This window comes from Zingiber officinale, chromosome 7A (assembly GCF_018446385.1).
Source record: "Zingiber officinale cultivar Zhangliang chromosome 7A, Zo_v1.1, whole genome shotgun sequence".
Taxonomy (NCBI): Eukaryota; Viridiplantae; Streptophyta; class Magnoliopsida; order Zingiberales; family Zingiberaceae; genus Zingiber; species Zingiber officinale.
In genome coordinates, this window is record NC_055998.1 from 79,508,258 (window position 1) to 79,531,105 (window position 22,848).

The window sequence follows — 22,848 nt, forward strand, 5'->3', positions numbered from 1 at the left end:
CAAGACCCAAGTCCCGCAGACCTATCGATAGATAATCCACTAACGACCTCTTCCAAAACCACAGGAAGAGAGAATCGAGTACAATAAAAATGAGGATAAGTGTAATAAGCTACACTTTCCTTATGCATTAATTAAGTACAAAAACAAACTTTCGTTACCCAATACTTTTGAAGATAGTTGGATTGAGCTTGGTGTTGGATGACCCCTCAGTAGTAGTTAGGTGTAGCAGTGTCATAGCAGAGCAGCAGGATGAAGTTAGAGTGGTCAGAGCATCGAACAGTTGCTCAAAATCTTGTAGAAGAGATGTGTTTGAAGAATAGGTTGAGTGACCCTTTTAAAGAGGACTGGAGGCACCTCCAATGCCACTGGAGGCACCTTCAACCTCAAAATATATCCCGAAAGCTCCACTTCTTATCATCGCTGAGGTCTTTTGCATTATCCAACCAAAGACGCCTTCAAATCCTTCTGAGGCGCCTTCAGCGCTAAGTTTCAAGGCACCTTCCTATGCATGGAAGGCACCTTCGCGCCCTTCTACGCGGACCTTCGACCAATACTTCTGAGGAACCTCCAATAACACAGGAGGTGCCTCAAGTACTATTCATTCAAACTTTTTATCTCTGTTTTCTCTTGTAAAATATGTTAGGCTAACATAAAGTGTATAATATGCAAAACAAGGTTGGACAATAATAAAATAGCAGTATTAATTAGTTCTTGTCTTTCCAAGATCAGGAACTAGTCATTGTCTCAGTTTAGGTTTTCAAAATGGACCCAAACTGGACCTGTGCCTAAAGTCCCTAATTAGGACTCATCCTCACTAGAACACTCTTCTCTAGTGGCTTACCTTACTTACCATACAGAATTGCTTGACTATACCTTGGTCCACCAGGTCTTCCCGCTAGTTGTTTGGTCCATAGACCCAACTGGAGTTTGGTCAGCTGTCAGGTCCAGCAAACCCAGTTGGACTTCCCGCCAGATATTAGGCCGCTAGATATTAGGCCACTCCTTGACCATCTGGACTTCTACACCAGCTATTAGGTCCTTCAAACCTGGCTAAATTTTAGCCTAGTGTTAGACCAGTTAAGTCCTGTACACTTGGTAGAAAGGTTAGATCACACAACACATCTAACTTAAATCCACTTGTCATTCATCAAAACTTAAATTTGACCATTAGTGTCAAATGCACCAACAATCTCCTCCTTTTTGATGCAATGACAACCTGGTCTAAGGTTAGAAAAAATATGCAAACAAAAATAGTAGAAAAATTATTTAAGAGAAATCATAATGATTTTAGTTGTGTTTATTCTCTTAATCATTTTCAATGTTAAGTCTTTTTTCAAAATTTCTTAGTTTTCTTTGTCTTACTTAAACCCTAACTTTCCCCCTTTGACATTCATCAAAAATATATAATTTTTAAGCAAGAGTAATAAAAGAGAAGGGAGGATAAAATTTTTTTAAAAGATAAATAGATCAAGTAAGCAGATTAAGCAATAAGTGTTTCAAAAATTAAAATAAAAATATTGCTTGAAATTTTAGGTCTATATCAGGGAGGATTTAGAAACTAAAAGATAATCCTTTTCTAAAGTAATTTGAAAAGTATTTAATGTTAATTTTCAAGTTAAATTTGAAAGCTAATTTTTCAAAGTAACTTTTGAAAAGTGTTTTTCAAACCATTTTTCCAAAATATTTTCAAGGCAATTAGCTAAGGAACCATTTTCAAAATATTTTTCAAAACAAAGTTTAATAAAGTAAAAAAAACATTTTATAAGGCTTTTTCAAAGTAATTTTAAAGCAAGTTTTTGAATAATTTCAACTCTTCAAATATATTTAAGGACCTTTTGCCGGCTATATTCAAAGTGTTTTCAAAACAATTTATAAGGTCTCAATAACTTATATTCAAAGTGTCTTCAAATATGTTTATTGGCTTTTTGTAGTCATTTTCAAAATATTTTTCAAAGTAAAATAATTTTTGAACCATTTGTAAAATAAGTTTCAAAAAGGTTTCAAAAATTTTTTTAACCCAACACTTTGCAAAAATCTACAAGAAAAAGAAATTTTTTGAAAGAAAACTATTTGAAAGCAATTTTCAAAATATTCTCCCCTTTAACCTGATATTACTTTAAAAATAATATTCATTTATAAATTATCCTTAAATGTCTGACATTTAATTACTAACTAACTACCAGAAGATAGCAGTATTTACTTGATTAGTTAAGTTAAGTAATATTATCAAGTTAGATATTTGCTGAAAAAGAACTACTTAACATGATCACTATATTTTTATATTTTTTTACCCTGACTTATGTTGATGCACTAATATAAACATCTGAAGTCCAGGCAAAAGGTCTACGCATCTCACACCATTCTATGTTTTTGAATACATAATCAAGGTAGACCTAGTGTGCTTATAAGATGCTTGTTGCCTAGATATATAGGATCATGCTTTCTAAGGGTCGTCCTAGACTAAGGCCAAAACAAATTTTGAAACACTAGAGAAATAGAAATTTTTTAAAGGAATAAAAAATAAGAGTAGCCTAGAATTTGCAAATTACTTGAAATCTTTTTGATAATAAGAGTCTTAGTCTATCATGCACATTTTTAGTACTCTTTGTAAGTTATGAAATTTAGATTCTTATAGTGGTTTAGTGAAGATGTCAGCCAGATTTGACTTTTACTCAACATAGTTGAGTTTAATATCTCCTTTGGCGACATGATCTCTAATGAAGTGATGTTTGATTTCAATATGTTTGATTCTTGAATAATGCATTGGATTCTCACTTGTTGCTTTTACTCACTTGTTTCTACTAAACCAGCTGACAAGTGATGGTTCAAGTATTTGACATCCACCACTTGTACTTTTTTGATCTAGTTTATAGCTAGCATAGTTTGAGTCAGAGTAACCTATCAGTTCAAAATTAGGTATTCTAGGGTACTAAATTCCTACATTTGGTGTGTCTTTCAAGTATTTAAAAATTCCTTTTACATTAGTTAAGTGAGATTCCTTGGTATAGGTTTGGTATCTAGTACACATGCTAACTGTAAATAAAATATCAGGTTGACTTGCAATTAAGTATAAAAGGCTGCCTGTGTCACTCATACAATATTTTAGATCTACTAGTTTTCCATTTGGATCACTATCTAAAGTTGTGTTAGTTGCCATTGGTATTTTTATTTCTTTAGTATTTTTCATTCTAAATTTTTTAAGTAATTCTTTGGTATATTTTTTGTTGATAAACATAATTTTCTTCATTTGTTTGTTTAATTTGTAACCCTAAGAAATAGGTTAGTTTACCTACTAAACTCATTTCAAATTCTTGTTCCATTAAGGTTATAAACTCTTGTAAAAATATGAATTTATTAAATTAAAAATTATATCATCTAATATACTTGGGTTACAAAAATATCTTGCTTAAGTGATTTTATAAAAAGAGTTGGATCAATTTGACCTTGGTTGAATTCTTTATAAATTAGATAGGAGGTTAACCTTTTATACTAGGCCCTAGGTGCTTGTTTAAGACCATATCATACTTTCTTTAGTTTAAACACATGGTCAGGATAATCTAGACTCTCAAGCCCAAGTGGTTAACCTACATAGACCTCTTCTTTTATTAGATCATTTAAGAGGGTGGATTTAACATCCATTTGATAAAGTTTAAATAATTTATGGGTTGCATAACTTAGTAGCATTCTAATAAACTCAAGTCTGGCTACTGAGGTATAGGTTTCATTATAGTCAAGTTCCTCTACCTCACTAAACTCTTTAGTTACTAATCTAGCTTTGTTTCTAACAATTTCTCCATTTTCACTTAGTTTATTTTTAAACACCCATTTTGTTTCTATGGCCTTTTTATGATTATGTAATGGTACTAAATTCCAGACTTCATTTCTTTCAAATTGGGTTAGTGTAAGATACGACAACTTTAATAATAAGTGTTATTGGAGAAATAATCTTATGAATTTTTTTGAGATTTTTTTTAAAAAAATTGAGATTTAAACAGAGTCTATATGACACGTTCCAAGGGGATGAGTCTATTGGGCTAGAAGAACACCTATTTAGAATATCCCTTAAGTGGGAGTTAATTAAGGAATAAACTTAAGGTTTAATTGATTAAACCTAAGGTATAAAAAGGAAAACCTAGGTTTTCTTTATTCCCTCATTCCTCTTCCGTCTCCTCTTTATTCTTCCCGATCCAACCGCCTTCTTCCCACCCCTTTCTCGCAAGAACATTGTCGGCATCATTGATGCACCGGCTGTCATGACCCTGAGGCATCGACACCTTTCTACTGCCAGCTGCGAGCTTATCTCCATTGTCGATTAAATTTGAGCTGCCTCGCTCGATCACTATCGCTCGATTGTTAGACATCGGCCATTATGTGTCGTTGCTCATGCCAACGCTGTTGATCCCAGCCACCATCTGTAACGACCACCCTTCTTACTACTACTACTACTCTCTAAGAGTGACCGTTACTTATCTACTAACTCTACTTAACCGGTTTATTAAAAATCTCTAGGAAAACCCTACCGAAAAATTTCGGCAGAGTCTCCCCTGTACCGGTGACCATTTCCCATAATACAAACAAATAATAAACCATCAGCCACATGCGGCTGGTATAAATACTTCACAACCACGCAGTAATAATATCACAATAACTAAAAGGAAACTATTCTAGCAATAGTAAACAAATAGAACTCCAACGATAAGACATACCAAACTACAAGTGCGGAATAGACTCAATTACAATCTCAACTTCATCATAGCATTAAAAGAGAACTAAAATAACTAAACAGAAAAGTCTTGGCAATTTGCCAGCTCATTCTGGATCTCTCCATAGTCCAACCATCACACACCTTCATCACCACCACCTTGTCGCCTTCCTTGCTAAATCTTTTCCTTTCCTTTATCTGCAGTAGGAGGAAGTGCAGTCTATAAGCATAAAGCTTAGTGAGCGCTATCTACTCACAAAAACTCGATATGCATGTATATCAATAAAATCAAACCGAATGCTAACATATAAAACTACTCATGCTCATATATAGCAAAGGAAATCATGCTAACTGAAATACTAAACATGTATAGCTAATCATGCTCATAAGAATGAAACTATAAAAGAAGCATACTAAACATGTAAAGCTACTAAACATGTAAAGCTACTAAACATGTAAAACTACTAAACATGTAAAACTTCTAAACATGTAAAACTACTAAACATGTAAAACTTCTAAACATGTAAAACTTCTAAACATGTAAAACTACTAAACATGTAAAACTTCTAAACATGTAAAACTAAACATGCTCATAAGACTAAAACTATAACAGCATGCTGAAAGCAAATAAAACTAAACATGCTGAATAATCTAGTAGCAAGAAACAAATAAAACTACTACTGAATGCTTCAAACATCAAGAACTAAACTTTCTAATTCTAAACATATTTGAAGCTTGTTTCATTTATTTTAAAACTTATACTTTAATACTTCAAAATAATAATAAACTTCTTTTGGGCCCGGCATTGTACCACTTTGCGCGCATTCTTAATAAGAATCGAGGTAGCTAATCCCGAAACTACTAAGATACTTCTAGGCCTTGTGCCTAGGGGCAACTTGGAGCCCATCCCTTGGACCTTGTGTCCGGTACATGCCCTTTAAAAGTAAAATACTTTTTATCTTTAAATACTTCTTATAATAAAATGCCTTGGCATTTATTTAAGCACCTTGTGTGCCAAAATCCCTAAAGTCTTGACTTTAGGATCCACTTAAGGCCTTGGCCTTTTCTTTCTTTTCTTTAGCTTTCTTATACTTGTTAATACTTCTAAAAGAATACTTCTTTTAAAAGAAACTGAAATGTTTAAGCAAATTCTAACTTTGAAATGCTTAAACCAAAAATCTGCATACTGAACTAATAAAAATTATGCAATATTAATGCTCAACAGAAATCTTCACTAATACTTAATAAAAATCTGCTTATTAAAGTCTGCACACTATGCTTAACAAATCTGAAATCTTTAGGCATGCTACAGCAGAAGTAAATCAAAGAAAGAAAGATCTGCATTCTTTAAAAGGAAAACTGCATACACTTAGAGAGTAGCTGTTCATGCTTGTTAAAGTAGCGAATAAAAACAACTTTGAGCTTACTAATCATGCTATAGAATAGAGCAAAAGAAAGCAACTTTAAGCTTACTAATCATGCTATAAATAGAGCAAAAGAAAGTAACTTTAAGCTTTCTAAACATGCTGTAAAATAGGGCAAAAGAATGCAACTTTGAGCTTTCTAAACATGCTGTAAAATAGGGCAAAAGAATGCAACTTTAAGCTTTATAAACATGCTGTAAAATAGGACAAAAGAATGCAACTTTGAGCTTTCTAAACATGCTGTAAAGTAGGGCAAAATAAACTAACTCTGAACTATTATAACAAGGTTATTCTTGCCCTTAAAACAGTAACAAATAATCTATCCAAACTTACTAGTATACTAAGTTGTGCATGCTCATTAAGTGACAAGGAAACTAAACCGTACAGGGCTGTTCATATTCATGGAGGTAGCAAACAAAACAGAACTGCATACTAATAATTAAGGGCTGTTTATGCTCATTTGCACGGCCAAAATAGAAAGTAAACTTGCTGGAATGTATGGCAGCAGGTAGACCTACCCGGATTCAACATTTAAGAGCTAAAGGCGTGCTTAAAACACAACCACAGGCTGGAATTAGGGCTATTCGGCTTAACAATGAATTCGAAACAGAAATTCTAGGCAAGAAATGCTCTAATCTACATGGTATAAAGAGCTAATAACATAGGCAGAACTTGCTATTACTTAACCGCATAAGGATATTAATAGCATAAGCAAGAAATGCTACAATCTACCCGCTTATAAGGGAACTAACAGCACAAGACAGCTACATATCAAACTCGATACAGCCAATCTTAACAGAATTGAGCATATGATTCAATACAATAGCAAAATCGAGAATGACATCTCAACAAAGCAAGAAAGAAAAAAAAACCCTAGCATATTCTTCTACTCGGCACAACAAGATCCGGAAGCAAGGAAACGAAATCCGAAAATTCGGAGCAACTCCTACTGCAGGTGAGAAGCAACTCACCTCGCTGTTCTTGGACTTACAACCGGAGAAGAGGAAGACTCTAGGGTTCCGGAGCGATGGAGATCTCGGCTTCTCCCTCATGCTCACGGCACTCCTCGTCGAGATGATCCCGATTCTGTGAAGCTCTTTCGAAAAGAGTCCCTCGCCGACCGCCGAAGTGAAGACCTAGGCCTGCTTCTTCGTTTCCGCCGCGAGAAGAAAACGCCGTCGGGAGAGAAGGAGAAGAAAGAATCGGGTTTTCGGCGAGAGAGAAAACCTAATCCCTTTATAACTAGGTTTTTCTATTACTAACTATACCTTAAATATAATTTATTCTTTCCTTAATTAACAAAACTCGCTAGCACAGCTGGTTATCTGCGTTTCCGCCGAAACCCTAGGTCACCGGGTCGAGCTTCGGCTCAGCCATTTCTCTGCAACCTCTTTTTTAAATTAAGGTATTTCGGTATCAATTACAACTTAAATATATCTCGTTGTAGGTTTTATTAAGAAACATTCGGCTGGTCTGTTGGTTAAGCGAATCTCTGCTTAACCCGAGGTTTCCGGTTCAAAACTTGACTTGGACATATTTTTGTCAAAACTTCTTTCGTTTTGTAAAAATATCAAACAACCTCCAAAAATTGCATAAAAATACTCTAAAAATTTCTAAAAATCTATAGAACTTTTCTATAGCATTTCTAAATATTTTTGAATTATTCTTGGGGCTCAGAATGAGGAAATTTGGGTCGTTACACCATCTTCTCTCCCTCTATGTGTGGGAGAAATCACAACAACCAGGGAGAAATCATGACAACCACATTGTTGGTCGCGGATCTTCTCTCTAGCTAGTGCCATCTCCTTTTCTTCCACCCCGACAAGGCTTCCCAGGAGAGGACATCTTGTAGCGATCCTTTGGAAGGGTTGCTCGTCCACGTTTGTCCATCATCAGATCATCGGATAAGCCATCTAGCAACTACTATTACTGTCGAAAAATAAGAAAAATCAGTCTCCTACCTTCCAGTGTGAGCTACCACTGCTAGAAAGAGGTTCCAGCTACCTAGAGTTCATCGGATTCTTCACCGAAAGGCTACTACAGATCAAAGGCTATTGTAGATCAAATTGGGGTAACAAAACTAAACATGAATAGATAGTGAGTTGTGTTTAGTTGTTAATCTTGAATTGATTTGGTGATGTAGCAGATTTGGAATTCGATAATATGTTGATGATGGAGATTTGATTTCATGATATGTTGTGGTTTAGTTAACTAGTGGATTGGTTGATTTAGAGGAGTACATGATTGTATCAGAATCATTAGATTGATATTGTGATTAGTGGTGATGAGTTGGATTTATATGGTTCCTTATTGACAGTATTGAATAGATTTTAATTAAGGATTTATGGGCTGGATTAATTGAGGTAAACCAACGATTAGTGTTGACTAATAATCATTATGATGGTGGGTTACCTTATCGATTTTGGTTTTTGGGTTTAGCTAGTGGTTGCATATATAATTAGCTAAACTGTACATCATATGATTTGCAGGACTTTGATTCAAGACGAGCGTCTTACCATGGGATTGGTTTTTTACGATCGACAGAGATGAGTTATACTTGAGGTGGGTACTTCTTACCTTGATTCTATAGTACTTTGACCTTAGTGCATGAGCTATATTCGGATAGTTGCTGTATTTACCTTGACTCTACTCATATTTTTCTTGGGCTTGATACTTATCCATTCGATCATTGAGATAATCGATTTGATGTCTATACAGTCTTTCGTTGCCATCGATGATATTTAGCAAATACTAAAAACCATGCTTACTTACTTTGATTGATGTTTATTCACATACCTTACTGAGCATGCTGGCTTACTGTAGCATACCTGGTTTCTGTTTATATATATGATGACTGTTACATCTTGCGCATCATGTCATTGTATGCATATTGACGGCTATGTCTCCCTTATGGTCGAGAGAGTTGTTGGTCAACGTTGCACACTCGGCCACTCATGGGTAGTGGTAGTTGGAGTATATGTCACTTGTCCTGTTGTGCCCCCACTTGACCACTCATGGGTAGTGATAGTTGGAGTTGCGAGCAACAGGGACTCCATTGTTACGTAGCTAGTTAGCTACTATGTACCTGCCCACTCAGGCTCTTGAGAGTAGTGGTAGTTGGAGTGAGTACAATTGTCATCGATTCGGCCTCTCGACCATACAAGGGTCATGATGTAGAAGGGTGGATGGGGTGACTATCCGTGCATTAGCTTTTATTACTATACTTACTTATGTTGCTAATTGCTTACTTATGCAGTTGTTTTATTATATCCATGTGATATGCTTACATATGTTGAGTTATATTTCCGTTGCAAGAGTTAGACCTGGCTTACTTTTTGGTAGTATATATATACCTCACATGTTATCCTTGTAGTTATGAGCAGTACTATTGCAGTTCCTCACTACTCCTGACTTTCTATTACTAGCTTAGTATATGGATTCAGGTATGAACATTCATTATGTTACCTCTGTGGTTCATGATACTTTTTCCCTATGTGACTGTATACATTTAACTCTCTCTATATATATTATGATCATGTACTATCTGTCTATTATCCGTTGAGTCCTAGCACTCACCACCCCTTGAATTGGTTTTTCTTTTGCCAGGAAATAGCTAGATGGTACAAGGACACTTGGAGGATCCTAACTGCCAGTCCTACGTCACATCCGAAGACAGTTTTTTGGATTTGTTTCCTTACTTGTTGGTGTTTTGAATTTGTGAACTTAGTATTTTAATAACACGATGTGGACTTGGATTTTAGCCTTGTGGTTTCTTATATTTGGTTTGATGTTGTGATGTCAAGCCGAGCCAGCTTGTAGTTAGTTATTTTGTAATCTTATGCTCGTTATTTTGTGACTTTCGCTGTGTTTTGTTTCAACCGTGTGGGCTGCTTATTATACAACTATGTGGTTATGTTCTTTTTATTCCAGCCATATGAGCTATGTATATAACTGCGTGGTTATGTATGTTCCAGCCGTGTGGGTTGTTGTTGATAGCTTGTGAGTAGCTTTATGACATTGTATACATGTTTCATTTATCACTGCTACAGGGGAGGTGCTGTCCGATTTTCGTCGGACAACCTTACCCTCGGGGAGTGACAATTTATTGGTATCAGAGCCAGATTTACGAGACTTGTTTTCTCATGTTTTTAGATTTTCGTGATTTGTTTTCTCAATGTGACTTTTTGAGTTTTGGGACCAGGCAGCGACATGACATCGCCAAGCTATAGAAAGTATGTTTGTATATTGTTATCATACACTTTTGTTGGTACTTGCCAGTTATTTATAGCATGTATGACTTATGTGGGTCAGCCATTGTTTAGGTTTATCAGTCCTATTGGAGATCAGGGATTATAATCTCAGGGGATTCCACTTACCATACCATCAGTAGTACTAGCTTCTGCTACCACTAGTTAGGTGAGAGTTATAATCTCATACTCTTGTTGGTTCAGTCAATAGTGGATTGATTTATTTTTGTTGGTTCGATTAGTAGAAGATAGATTTACCCTTGTTGGCTTGTGTAGTAGAGGATCGATTTACCCTAGTTGTTTTGGTCAGTAGAGAACTGATTTACTCTTATTAGTTCGGTCAGTAGAGTATTGATTTACTCTGTCACATGGAGTTTTCGACCCTTGGGATATAGGCATTTGGTTAGATGACCTTGAATGCACATTTGAGTACATGACTTGTACCGATGTAGAAAGGATTGAATTAGCCTCATACCATAGTTGGCTTGACCAGTCTATAGAAGATCGATGTTGTAAGGAAATAGGTTGCTAAACACGCAAATGCGCAGCGGAAAAACTTATTTCCTCCAGAAGATCCATGCGAAGGGAGAAGTAAAATATACTAAGTTTATATCTAAGAACATGATAGAGTATACCTTTGTAGCGTGCACTTGATCTCCCGACTGCTCAGATCTCAACACGATCAAAGCGTCCGTGCCTCTTTCGGTATCCACACGAACAAGTACTCATCCGTTTGTCTTACAAACTCTCAAATATGGAGAAGAAAAATCACATATGGTTGTGCTAGCAACCAAGAGTGATTTTGGCCAAGGGAGGAAGAAAAAGAGAAAAGAGAATGAAGAAATGAGAGAAAAATGGTTTAAGTATTTTCATCTAATGAAAAACACTTAATGCTCATTAATCCCATTAATGAGCCTTAATTAGTATTCACTCTTCATTAAGGACCATTTTGAAAACTCCTCCTTTCATATTCAATTTCGAAAATTAAATATTGTGATTCATTGAATTTCGAAAATTCAATGAATACTCTCTCATTTCATATTCACTTGAGTCTAACTCAAGTTTAGCTCACTTGAGTCTAACTCAAGTCTAATTCACTCGAGTCTAATTCAAGTCTAATTCACTCGAGTCTAACTCAAGTCTAATTCAATCGAGTCTTACTCAATTAATTCTCATGTAATTCAAATTCAATGAATCACTATTTCATTAATTTGAATTGACTTCCTCGAGTCTAGTTTGAATTGGACTTGATCCAATAATTAGATCCAATTGAGTCTAACTCAATAAGTCTAATTCATATTAGACTTAATCCAATTATTCATCATATGAATACATCTCCAAATCTACTTGTTCTTTGTGTGTGACCCAATAGGTTCTCATAATGTTGGCAATGTACCCAAATCAACATTTAGATACATAAGCAATGAGTATCATCTAGCAAGGCATCATTGCTACCCAAGTGACGAGAAAGTCGAGATCCTACCTAACTTTTCCATGGCTATTATCTTGTATTACTTGGTCCCTCTATCCTTGATATCTAGATTGATCAATGAGGCATAGACCGTGTCATTCTCTTATCAATCTTTGTGTTTCTTGATCTCTAAGTAGACACACTCAATCAAATGAACTCAATATCTCATATTGACTCATTTGAGCATGACCATGCTTTCTTTGTATCCTACTAATCAAGGGGTCCACAGATATTGCTTCCGTCATATGGAAGGGATAGATCCCATCTACATCACTCACATCCCTCCGCATAATTCATTGTCTACCCAGTGATCAACTTTATTGTCCACCTTATTACAGGTGGCGTTTGCCGATACCAAAGTACACAACTCCTTATGTAGGGAACCGTAGTGACTTCAGGTCTAAGGACTATTCATACCAATAGTCACATGAGAATGTTTATGACACTCATATAATGATCCATGAAACATTCTCATGGCGGGTCATTCAGTATATATTCTCTAATATATACCCATGTGTCAACCTGATATCTCATATCGATGATTTGTGAGATCAAGTCATCCGTTGACCTACATGCTAGTCTCAATGCATTAATATTATCCTTGTATATTAATGCTCGACTAGGAATAGTTAAGAGTAGTGTTCTCTACAATATCTCACTATCAATTCAACCAATTGATATACTGTAGATAAGAACATACTACCCAAGGACATTATTATACTTATTCAATTGACACTGAACTGAAATAAATATAATAACCAACTTTACCTTTTATTAATAATGATATATGATACAAAATGAGCCTTTTACAATCATCTCATAATTGATACTAGGGCTAATACTAACAGATGTATCATATTCCATGAGGACTTTAACTATGGATTGTATGTACCTTGTTAGATAACCTAGAAGGTGCATTTGGTTAGATGGCCCCCACTGATGTGAAAAAGTGTAGAGTTGATTGCTTAGCACTTATAAGATACAACCGTTATAGGGTGTATAAATTAGAGAGTGCATTCAGATATATGACTTGTATCGATGTGAAACAGATGATGTTAGCTATGTAATTAGACACCACATGAAGGAAGATGCAGAAGATGATTTTTGAGAACAAGGCGATGGTCAGTCGACTTGCCTAACGTTGTTCCATGGGAGATCCTCACTCATGGATCGATCATATATGATTAGATATCCTCGATGGTGCCTAGAGATATATGACCCACAATCATACATAGAGGGTGATGTTACACTACAAAAATAACTATTAATAATGACTAAGTATTCCGTCGGTATTCTGTCAGTATTTGTGATTATCGACGGAATACCGACGGGATTTATAGCATCGACAGTCATTTGGTCAGAAATGCAATTTACCGACAGAAATATAATTTCCTCGGTAATTACCGACTGAATTACATTTTCCATCGGTATATTTAATGACTGAAAACTTATCCCGTCGATAAAAAAGTAAACGTCAGGTAACGGAAATTTCTGACTAAAATTTATTTAGTTGGAATGTTCCCGACGGAATTGTTTTTTCCGTCAATTTTAATATAAACACAAGTCATCACAAGCGATGGCATCACAAACACAATTCATACATATATCACAATCCACACAATATACTCACAACATACAATAAGATCGCAATATAAAACAATCCAAAATCTCCAAAACACAACATACAATACAATAATACATAAGAAGAAGAATCTCCAAAATAAGTATCTAAAAGTACAAAATATCCAAGTGTCAAGTGAATGGCAAATAGAAAATCTCCAAAATACAATACAATCCAAGTGTCAAGTGCTCACAATCATAAGTATCTAAAAATAAACAAGTGAACGACAAATACAAAATATCCAAAATACTTACCATGATATATCACCTATACATATATCCAAATATAATCCTGTAAAAGTCAAATACAAGAGATTATGATTGGAATGAATCGATGCAAATGTAATATAACTTAAACATTGTAATATATAACTAATTTTACATGTAAAAAAATACTTAGATTATATTTTGGATATCCAATAATAGTGGTGATGGTGAATGTATCAATATGAACTCCTGAAAAATATAAAATACTTTAAGATAAACATATAATAATATCCTAATAGAATAAATATATTTGAATTAATTAATTTCTAATAAACTCTAAAAGAAAATCAAGTTATAGTTGAACATACCTCAAAAAAATCTAATCATCAGCAGGGTCTGATGGGTCTCGGGTCTCGGGTCTCAGGTCTCCTCTGACTGGGGCGGCTGTGATGGGTCCAATCTAGCAATAATTGCTTGCATCTGGGTCAATGCCTTCTCCTGAGCAACCCACCTCTCCTCCCACCTCTGATCCATCGTAGTCATTTGAGTCTTCAATTCTTGGTTTTCTTTTCTTAATGACTCCACCTCAGAAGAAGAAGAAGAAGAAGAGGAACTCGCACGACCCCTAGGAGTCCTCAAGCGATCAAATACCACCTTGGCTTGGGAGCCAAAGCCGTAGAGGGAAGAGTTCTTTGTCCTTCCACCCACAACATCATAATAAATTTCATTTATTTACTGGGTGGATAGATCCTGTGACTCCCCTCCCTCTACCAGTGGTTGAGATGCCTGAGCAACCTTACTTAGTTTAATAAAGAATTATGAAAATTTCTCTAACTTACATATATTTGAAACCATAATGCAAATTCGGTCTCTAACTTTTCAGCAACCTCACTTGAATTCATTGATGGATTTTGTAGATATAATTATTGTTTATACAAGCTTTGAAAGAAGGTAATTATAAGAAAATTAGGATATCAAGTAAATAAGTACAATGAAATAAAAGCTTGATTAGAGAAGTTAACTTACTTTATGTATGATTTGACCTCATCACAGTTTATGAGTATGTATATTCTTGCAGCATGGTATTCTTGTTGAGTTAACCATCTAGAAATAAATGCACCCATTGGTTTACCGTAAAATTTGAAAATAGAAAGCATCGATGTGTCTATATTCTACTCATCGGAATTTCTAGGACATTCGCGATGTCTGGTTTTAACATTATCAGCAAAATAATAAGAGCAGAAAGAAGATGCTTCCTCAACCAAATAAGCATTACATATTGCCCCTTCAACTCTTGCTTTATTACGAACATTATTTTTTAATTTTCTCAAAAACCTTTCAAATGGATACATCCATCTATACTGCACAGGACCAGCTATTCGTGCCTCATATGGTAAATGTACTGGTAGATGTTCCATTGAATCAAAAAAAACTAGGTGAAAATATGCGCTCCAGCTTACAAAGTATGAGAGGAATGCCAGTTTCTAGCTGAAGCATATCGGCTGTCATAATACACCTCATTGTCAAATCTCTGGAAAAAAGACTCAACTTTGTAAGTACTTGCCAAACATTATTGGGAAGTAAATCATGAAAAGCTATTGGAATAAGTCTTTGTATGAACACATGACAATCATGACTTTTCATTCCAAACATCTTTAATTTGTTCATGTCAACGCATCGAGCCATATTCGAAGCATATCCATCTGGGAATTTGATTTCTTTTAACCAACTACATAAAGCTTGTTTACCATCTTTGTCTAATGTATACCAAACTTTTGAAAACTTATTGGTTGTTTCATTCTGATGCAACTCTGGTCTGTTGACTAGTTCCTTTAATTCCTCACGTGATTTTGCAGTGTCCTTAGTTCATCCAGGTATATTCATCACAGTGTTGAAGATATTATCAAAGAAATTTTTCTCAACATGCATCACATCTATATTATGTCGAATGAGTAGATACTTCCAATAAGGTAGCTCCCAGAATATGCTCCTTTTCTTCCAACCACACTTGCACATCCTAACAAGATATTTATTTATCTCATCAGAATTAGGCTTAGATATTGGGATAAATCCATAACTATCTATTTGCTCAATGATTTCTTCACCTGAAGCATGGAATGTTGGGGGAGGTTTTTTTACTACAACATTCTTTAGAAAATTTTTCTTATTTCGCCTAAAAGGGTGGTCTAGTGGTAAAAAATTACGATGATTATCAAACCAAGATACCTTCCCACTGCAAGGTAATGAAAATACATTAGACTCTGTCATGCAATGTGGGCATGCTAATTTACCAGCCGTGCTCCATCCCGACAACATTGAGTATGCTGGAAAATCACTGATCGCCCATAATAAGGCAGCATGCAATGTAAAATTAGTTTTACTTGCAACATCATAAGTCACCGACACTACATTCCATAATTCATTCAGCTCGACAATTAGAGGTTACAAAAATACATCTATCTTATCTTTGGGATTGGTTGGACCAGAATATGCACTGTAAGGAACATAAATTCATCTTTCATGCACATCCATGGCGGTAAGTTGTACGGTGTTAATATAACTGGCCAAGATGAATATTGTTGTCCCGACTGACCAAATGGTTGAAATTCATCTGCAGAAAGTCCCAATCTCACATTGCGTGGTTCCATTGCAAAAGAGGGAAACATAGTATCAAGATGTTTCCATGCAGGAGAATCACAAAGATGACACATTATACCTCCTTTGCGCTCATGCTTATGCTCGTGAAGCCACATCATGTGGCCAGTTGTAGCTGCAGATGCATACAAGCGTTGAAGTCTAGCAGTTAACGAAAAATAATACATCACTTTCCAAGCAATATTTTTCCTCTTCTTCCTTGGTATGCGAGTATGATGCTTAAAGCGAGGGTGAGTACAGATTTTACATTCATTTAGATCACTGTCTTCATTCCAAATTATCATGCAGTTGTTTATACAATAATCAATCTTCTCTATAGGCAAACCTAAACCTCTGATCAATTTCTTTATTTCATAGAAGCTATCAGTCATGATGTTATCAGCAGGGAGCAACTCTGACAACAATTGATAAATGCCATCGTAACGTCTTTCAGAAAAATGATGTTCTGCTTTCATATTTAATAACCTTGCAGTAGCTGATAATTGAGAATGACCAGAAGGAATGTCTTCCCACACTTCTCTTTCACTAGCCTTTAACATTTCATATAGTTGCTGATATTCAAGGGTTGATATTTCATCTATATTTGAATAATCAACTGCATTCATCACATCTTGAACCATTGATTGCATTGAAATATCAATATTATTTGATGCTTCAGGAGCGGTAACTGTAGTCCCAGAAGACGAACCACTAGAAGGCCCAATTGGTTCATATAAATAATACTCTCCTTGACAGTACCAATTGTAGTAATTTGGCACAAAACCATTTCTACATATGTGCATTTTTACAGTATCCTCATCACGAAAAGCTCTATTTTGACATTTTTTATGATTGCACGGACACTATAACTCAGCACCATTCATACATTCTGGATGACTTTTAGCAAAGTTCACAAACTGTTCAAATTCAGCAATAAAATCATCTATGATAAAACCATTGTCTAATCGATTGTACATCCAAGCTTTGTTCATATACATTGTTACCTAATGATATTATAATTTGAAATATTATTAAACTTGTATCACTTGTAATAAGCTTAAATAAAGCATTATGTGCAAAATTTCATGTCACAATCTTCGTATCATATTACCAAAAATCTTCTCTACACTAAAGTAAATAAATAAAACTAATATACACATGTTGTTTCTTAGAGCATCATTAAATAAAATAACCATACATATATGAAAGTAAAACAAATCTAATATATAGAATAATGAACATGCAGCAAACAATGGCCACGATATGCACTCCGGCGGTAGCCGACATAGATGTGAGTAGCCCCTGCGGTAAGCCAAGAGCAGGCCGCAAGCAACCCTTGCGGCCAGCCGCGAGCAGGTGATTAAATCAGTCAGCCACGAGCAGGACTCTCCGGTGCCCGCGAGCAGGCCCCTGCGGCTGGCCGCAATTACGCAACGAGCAGATGCTGCAGGCGTTATGTAGTGGACGGCCTGCGGCGGCCGACCTCTGGTGGTCGACATGCTGCAGACAAGCGCCTGCGGCAGCCGGCCTACGAGGGCCAACCTCCAGCAACCGGCCTGTGGTGGCTAGCATGCCACAGACAAGTGCCTGCAGTGGCTGGGTTGTCGGGAGCAGACGCCTGTGACGGCTGGGCTACCGGGAGCAGACGCTTGCAGCGGCTGGCCTGCCGCAAGAAGCCACCAGCGGCGGCCCACCGGCCGCGATGACCGCCGTGAGTGTGAAAATGAATAGACAAGAGAGGAGAGGAGCATACCTGAGGAGTCACTGGTTACGAAACACAGTGAACGAGAGAGGGCACGAGGCTGCTGGACGCGGAGAGGAGATCACCGAAGTCGAGAGGAGATCGCCGAAGCAGGAAATCGCAGGAACAAGGGTCATGCGGAGAAGAAAGGGAGCTCCCGTGCCCTAGCTTTAATCAACGTTATTCCGTCGGTAGGTACCAACGGAACCCTAATTCCGTCGGTAGGTACCGACGGAACCCTAATTCCGTCGGTAACTACCGACGGAATTAATTTTTCGTCGGTAAAGTTTCTGCCCGCACCCATTAAATTAAACCCCATAAACTAATACTCGTTAACCCGTTAACTAATATTCATTAACCAGAGTCATTTACCGACAGAATTATTAATTTCGTCGGTAATATTAGAAACCTGCTAACCCGGAACTTGTAAATCCGTTGAACCTAGGGCGAGTTTCCGACTGAATTTATTTCAGTCAGAAATTACCGACTGAATTAAATAATCAGTCGGTAATTACCGATGGAATAATCAATTCCATCGGTAAATATCGATGAAACTATATCAGTCAGTAATTACCGATTGATTATTTAATTCAGTCGATAATTTTCGACTAAAATAAATTCAGTCGGTAACCCCGTCGTTATTTGCAGTAATTTTTGTAGTGCTAGTTGATTAACACCTATGACATTTCATTGTTACTGAGTGGAAATATTAGATGATGATCTTCGAGGGCAAAGCGTTAATTGACAGTTATTTCGACTAGCTATTAGTGATAGTGCTCCTCTACCCTTGTATGCATAACTCGTCACTAGAGGTTCTTGAACCTCAGGTGGAGCAATCATAATATGATGGGTTACAAGACAATGGTTAGCTGACTCAACTATCATTGTCACCACAAGTAGCTTAAGACCTTGACTATATAATCATTTACTAAAGGTTTTAGAGTCTATATTTAGATTAGAGTGTTTGACATTTTATTAACATTTATCGAGGGCCATTTATAGGTACTATTATGAGAGTTGTGGGCATACCCTCTTGATAGGTAGACTCTCAGTCAGAGGTTGAGTGCCCCTTTGAACTTTAGATGGTCATTTCCTTATCATAGATATTTGAGTACCTAGAATGGTGAGAATTGGTCACTGGAAGTTAGATTTGTGAGCATATGATTGGTCTGTCTCACTAAAAATATACGATGATAAACTTCTCCATTGGATATAATCCCGGTAGTGGTATAGCATAGACATGCAATGCTGAATCATGGTGGATATATTTAAGTTTGTTGACAGTGGATGTTGAAAGTTGGATGCCTTCTTTTTTTCTCTATCATAGTGTAGGAAGCTATCAAATTTGATTAATGTTGAGGATGATTAAGATTGGTGGTTATTGTAAGATTAGATGTGTGATATGTTATTTTCTGATGATCTATTAGTAGATATTTAATTTGATGATCTATTCTTTGGTATTTGTTATTGATAGTGATATAGAGAGTAGCATGACTATGATATTTCTGGATTTGGTGATTTGTAGTTGGTGATCAGATTACAAGCCCGTTGTCGGTGATCTTATGATTGAGTGTGCCTATTGTACGGACATTATGAGTTCTGGGTAATGTCATTTGGGCTTACCAATGTTTAAGATGTTTTAATGGATTTGATGAACCAGGTATTCATAGGGCATTGGGATCAGTTGTCATTATTTTCATTGATGATATTGTGATATATTCCCAATCTGAGGTGGATCACGAACACCATCTTCACATTGTTCTGGAAATGCTTCGACGAGAATATCTTTATGCGAAGTTCAGTAGTATGCATTTTGATTCTTCTATGATATTTCTGGGACACATTGTCTTTCATAGAGATATATCAGTGGACCCACAGAAAATAAGGGTTGTTACAAGCCGAGCATAGCCGAAGAGATATAGGGAGTTCATTGTTCTCTGGATTGGCTGGATATTATCGGAGATTGGTTGAGGGTTTCTCTAGCATTGTTATGTCGTTGACTGGACTATCTAGGAAAGGAATGAAATTTTCCTAGACAAAGGCTTGTGAGACTAGTTTCAGAAGTTGAAACGAAAAGCTGATAACTGCACTATCTTAGTTTCACCTTCTAGTGTAGACAGATTTATACTCTACTCAGCTATATCGTATCAGGGGTTAGGTGCAGTTTTATAGCAGTGTGGTTGAGTAGTTCCATATGCTACTTGACGACTGAAAGAACATGAGAAGAATTATCATGTTCATGATTTGGAGTTAGCTACCCTCTAGGGAATGCTAATGTGCCTTGAGTAGGAAATTCCAAAGAGTTTTTGTTTGTCACCAAATTATGATTACAGGATTGGTATCGAGTTTCTGACTTGAGATTGGTTGAGCAAAGACTGGCAGAGTGAGGGACACTGGTGTCCATAGGTGCTTATTCACCTATTGTTGAGCAGATTTAGAGGGCTCAAGCTAGTGATTAGTGTATTCGATTTATATGTAGCAGAGTAGTCTCATGACAACTGACAAAATTCTCGTGTGATGAGAATGAGATTCGCTATTATCGTGGGAGATGTGTGTTCCTAGGTGATATTCCATCCCGGAGGAGTTACTCCAGGAAGCACACCGATCCATATTTACAATACATTTGGGATGGTACCCGATGTATAGAGATTTGAAGTGTTCCTATTAGTGAAATGACGTGAAGAAAGACATCGCAAATTTTATAGCTTGATGTCTAGTATGTCGACAAATGGAGGATGAACATCGGAGACTAGCAGGATTATTTCAGTAGATACGTATACTGGAATGGAAATGGGAGCATGTTACAATAGACTTTATTGTGAGGTTACTCAAAACATGGAGAAGATATGATACAATTTGAGTAATCGTTGTTTGGTTGACTAATATGCTCTATTTCTATTAATCCGTAGGTGGATTCTTTAGATCGATTAGCAGAATTATATTGTAGAGAAATTATCAGACCTCATGGTATATCTCTGAATATCATATCGGATTGAGATCTGCGATTCGTACTCATAACCCATAGAGTTATCACTATCTGCTTAGAGGTGGATTATCTTATGGTTTGTAAGCGATTCTTAATCTCTCACGGTTGGAGATTTATTCATGATACTAGAATGGAATAGTATATGAGATTACTGCTTAGTTATTATCTTTAGATAAGGATCCTTGAATTTAAGCGGTAAATTTGGGATAAGTGATAACCATTATTTGGTCATGATATTTTGATTCATATAAGCATGTCAATTGATCTTCTCATGTGTTAATTCCACGTTTACATCACATTACATGAGTTATATTCATCTATGGACTTAATTGCAAATTATATTATATTTGCGATATTTGATGCTAATATTTTGTTATATGTTTTGTAGGATCAAAAGGGTCATGGACTTGATCAGATCAGACCAAGTTTGGATTCAAATCTAGGGCTAATTGAACAGATCAAGTTCTAAAGCAATATGGACCGTCCATCCAAGATCGGAGCAGATCTAAGTCATCCATCAAGGATTTGGTCCATCCAAGCCAAAGAATAGTAGATCACAACCATTGATCAAGATCTGAAGATTTGGAACAGATTTGGAGCAATTGCCACCGTTGGATCGATCTGAGGAAATCACAGCCGTTCATCATAGATCTGAGATTTGATTTAAATCACATGAGAAGCTACAGTGTTCGATCATCAATTTGCTATAGTTTGCATCAAGACACAGGGGAGCGCAAGCTCGCTCCGGCGATCTTCCTTCCTCGATCCATTCCACCACCGGCGGTCAAGAGAGGTTAAGGGCGTCCCTTCCTCCGGTCATCAACCATCTTCTAGCCGGCGAGGCCATCTCAACCATCTGAACACCAAATTCTGCCGCGACTTCGTGCGAGGAAGAAGAAGCAAGGAAGGAGAAGCAATTTGGTGGTTTGAGCCGATCTCTTTGTCTTCCGACCGATGATCTTCTTTTCTTGAAGCTCCGCACCCATCTCTGATTGAAGCTATGATCCTGCTCCATTTCCAGTCAAGTTACTCTGTTTGTCTTCATCACTGAATTCTTTATCTGATACACATCAGATTCAAGCTAGGGTTTCCTAGTTTGATTAGTAAGAGTCTTTTGGATGCTAGTTTCTTTATCTTTGTTTGAATTGTCATTTTGTTGTAGTTGATCAATGCATAGTTGGTTCAAATTTCCTTGTTATTGCTTTGAAGGTTATTGTTCTGATTCTTGATGTCTACACAATTTAGGTTTGCTTAATAGTTGCAATAGGTTATTCTTGTTTGTTATTTCTTTCAATGCAGTAGTTGAGATTAGTTAGCTCCTTTGTTTGTTAATTTCCATGAATTGAATTTGTAAATGTAGTATAAATTTAGGTTCTTGCTCCAAAAGTAAATTTCTTAAATCCCAATTCTTCTAAGAAACCTCAAGACAACAATAATTGATCCTAAGACTATCATCCTACTATTTATATTCCTTGAGAGAGACGATCCGAGTTATCCTATACTGCATTAGTGTGTAAAGGGATTCGGTGAAATTATTTGATACCCAAATCACGACAAAATCAGGTAAATCAATAAGCAGAGTATCTTTTGTTGATGATTCTGAGATGCTCTAGAGTGGATAAGAATCAAGCTCAGGAAAAATATGAGTGAAGTCAAGGTAAAAACAACAACTATATGGATATAGCTCATGCACTAAGGTCAAAGTACTACAGAATCAAGGTAAGAAGTACCCACCTTGAGTATAACTCATCTCTGTCGATCATAATAAACCAATACCACATCGAGACACTTATCTCAAATCAAAGTCCTGTAAATC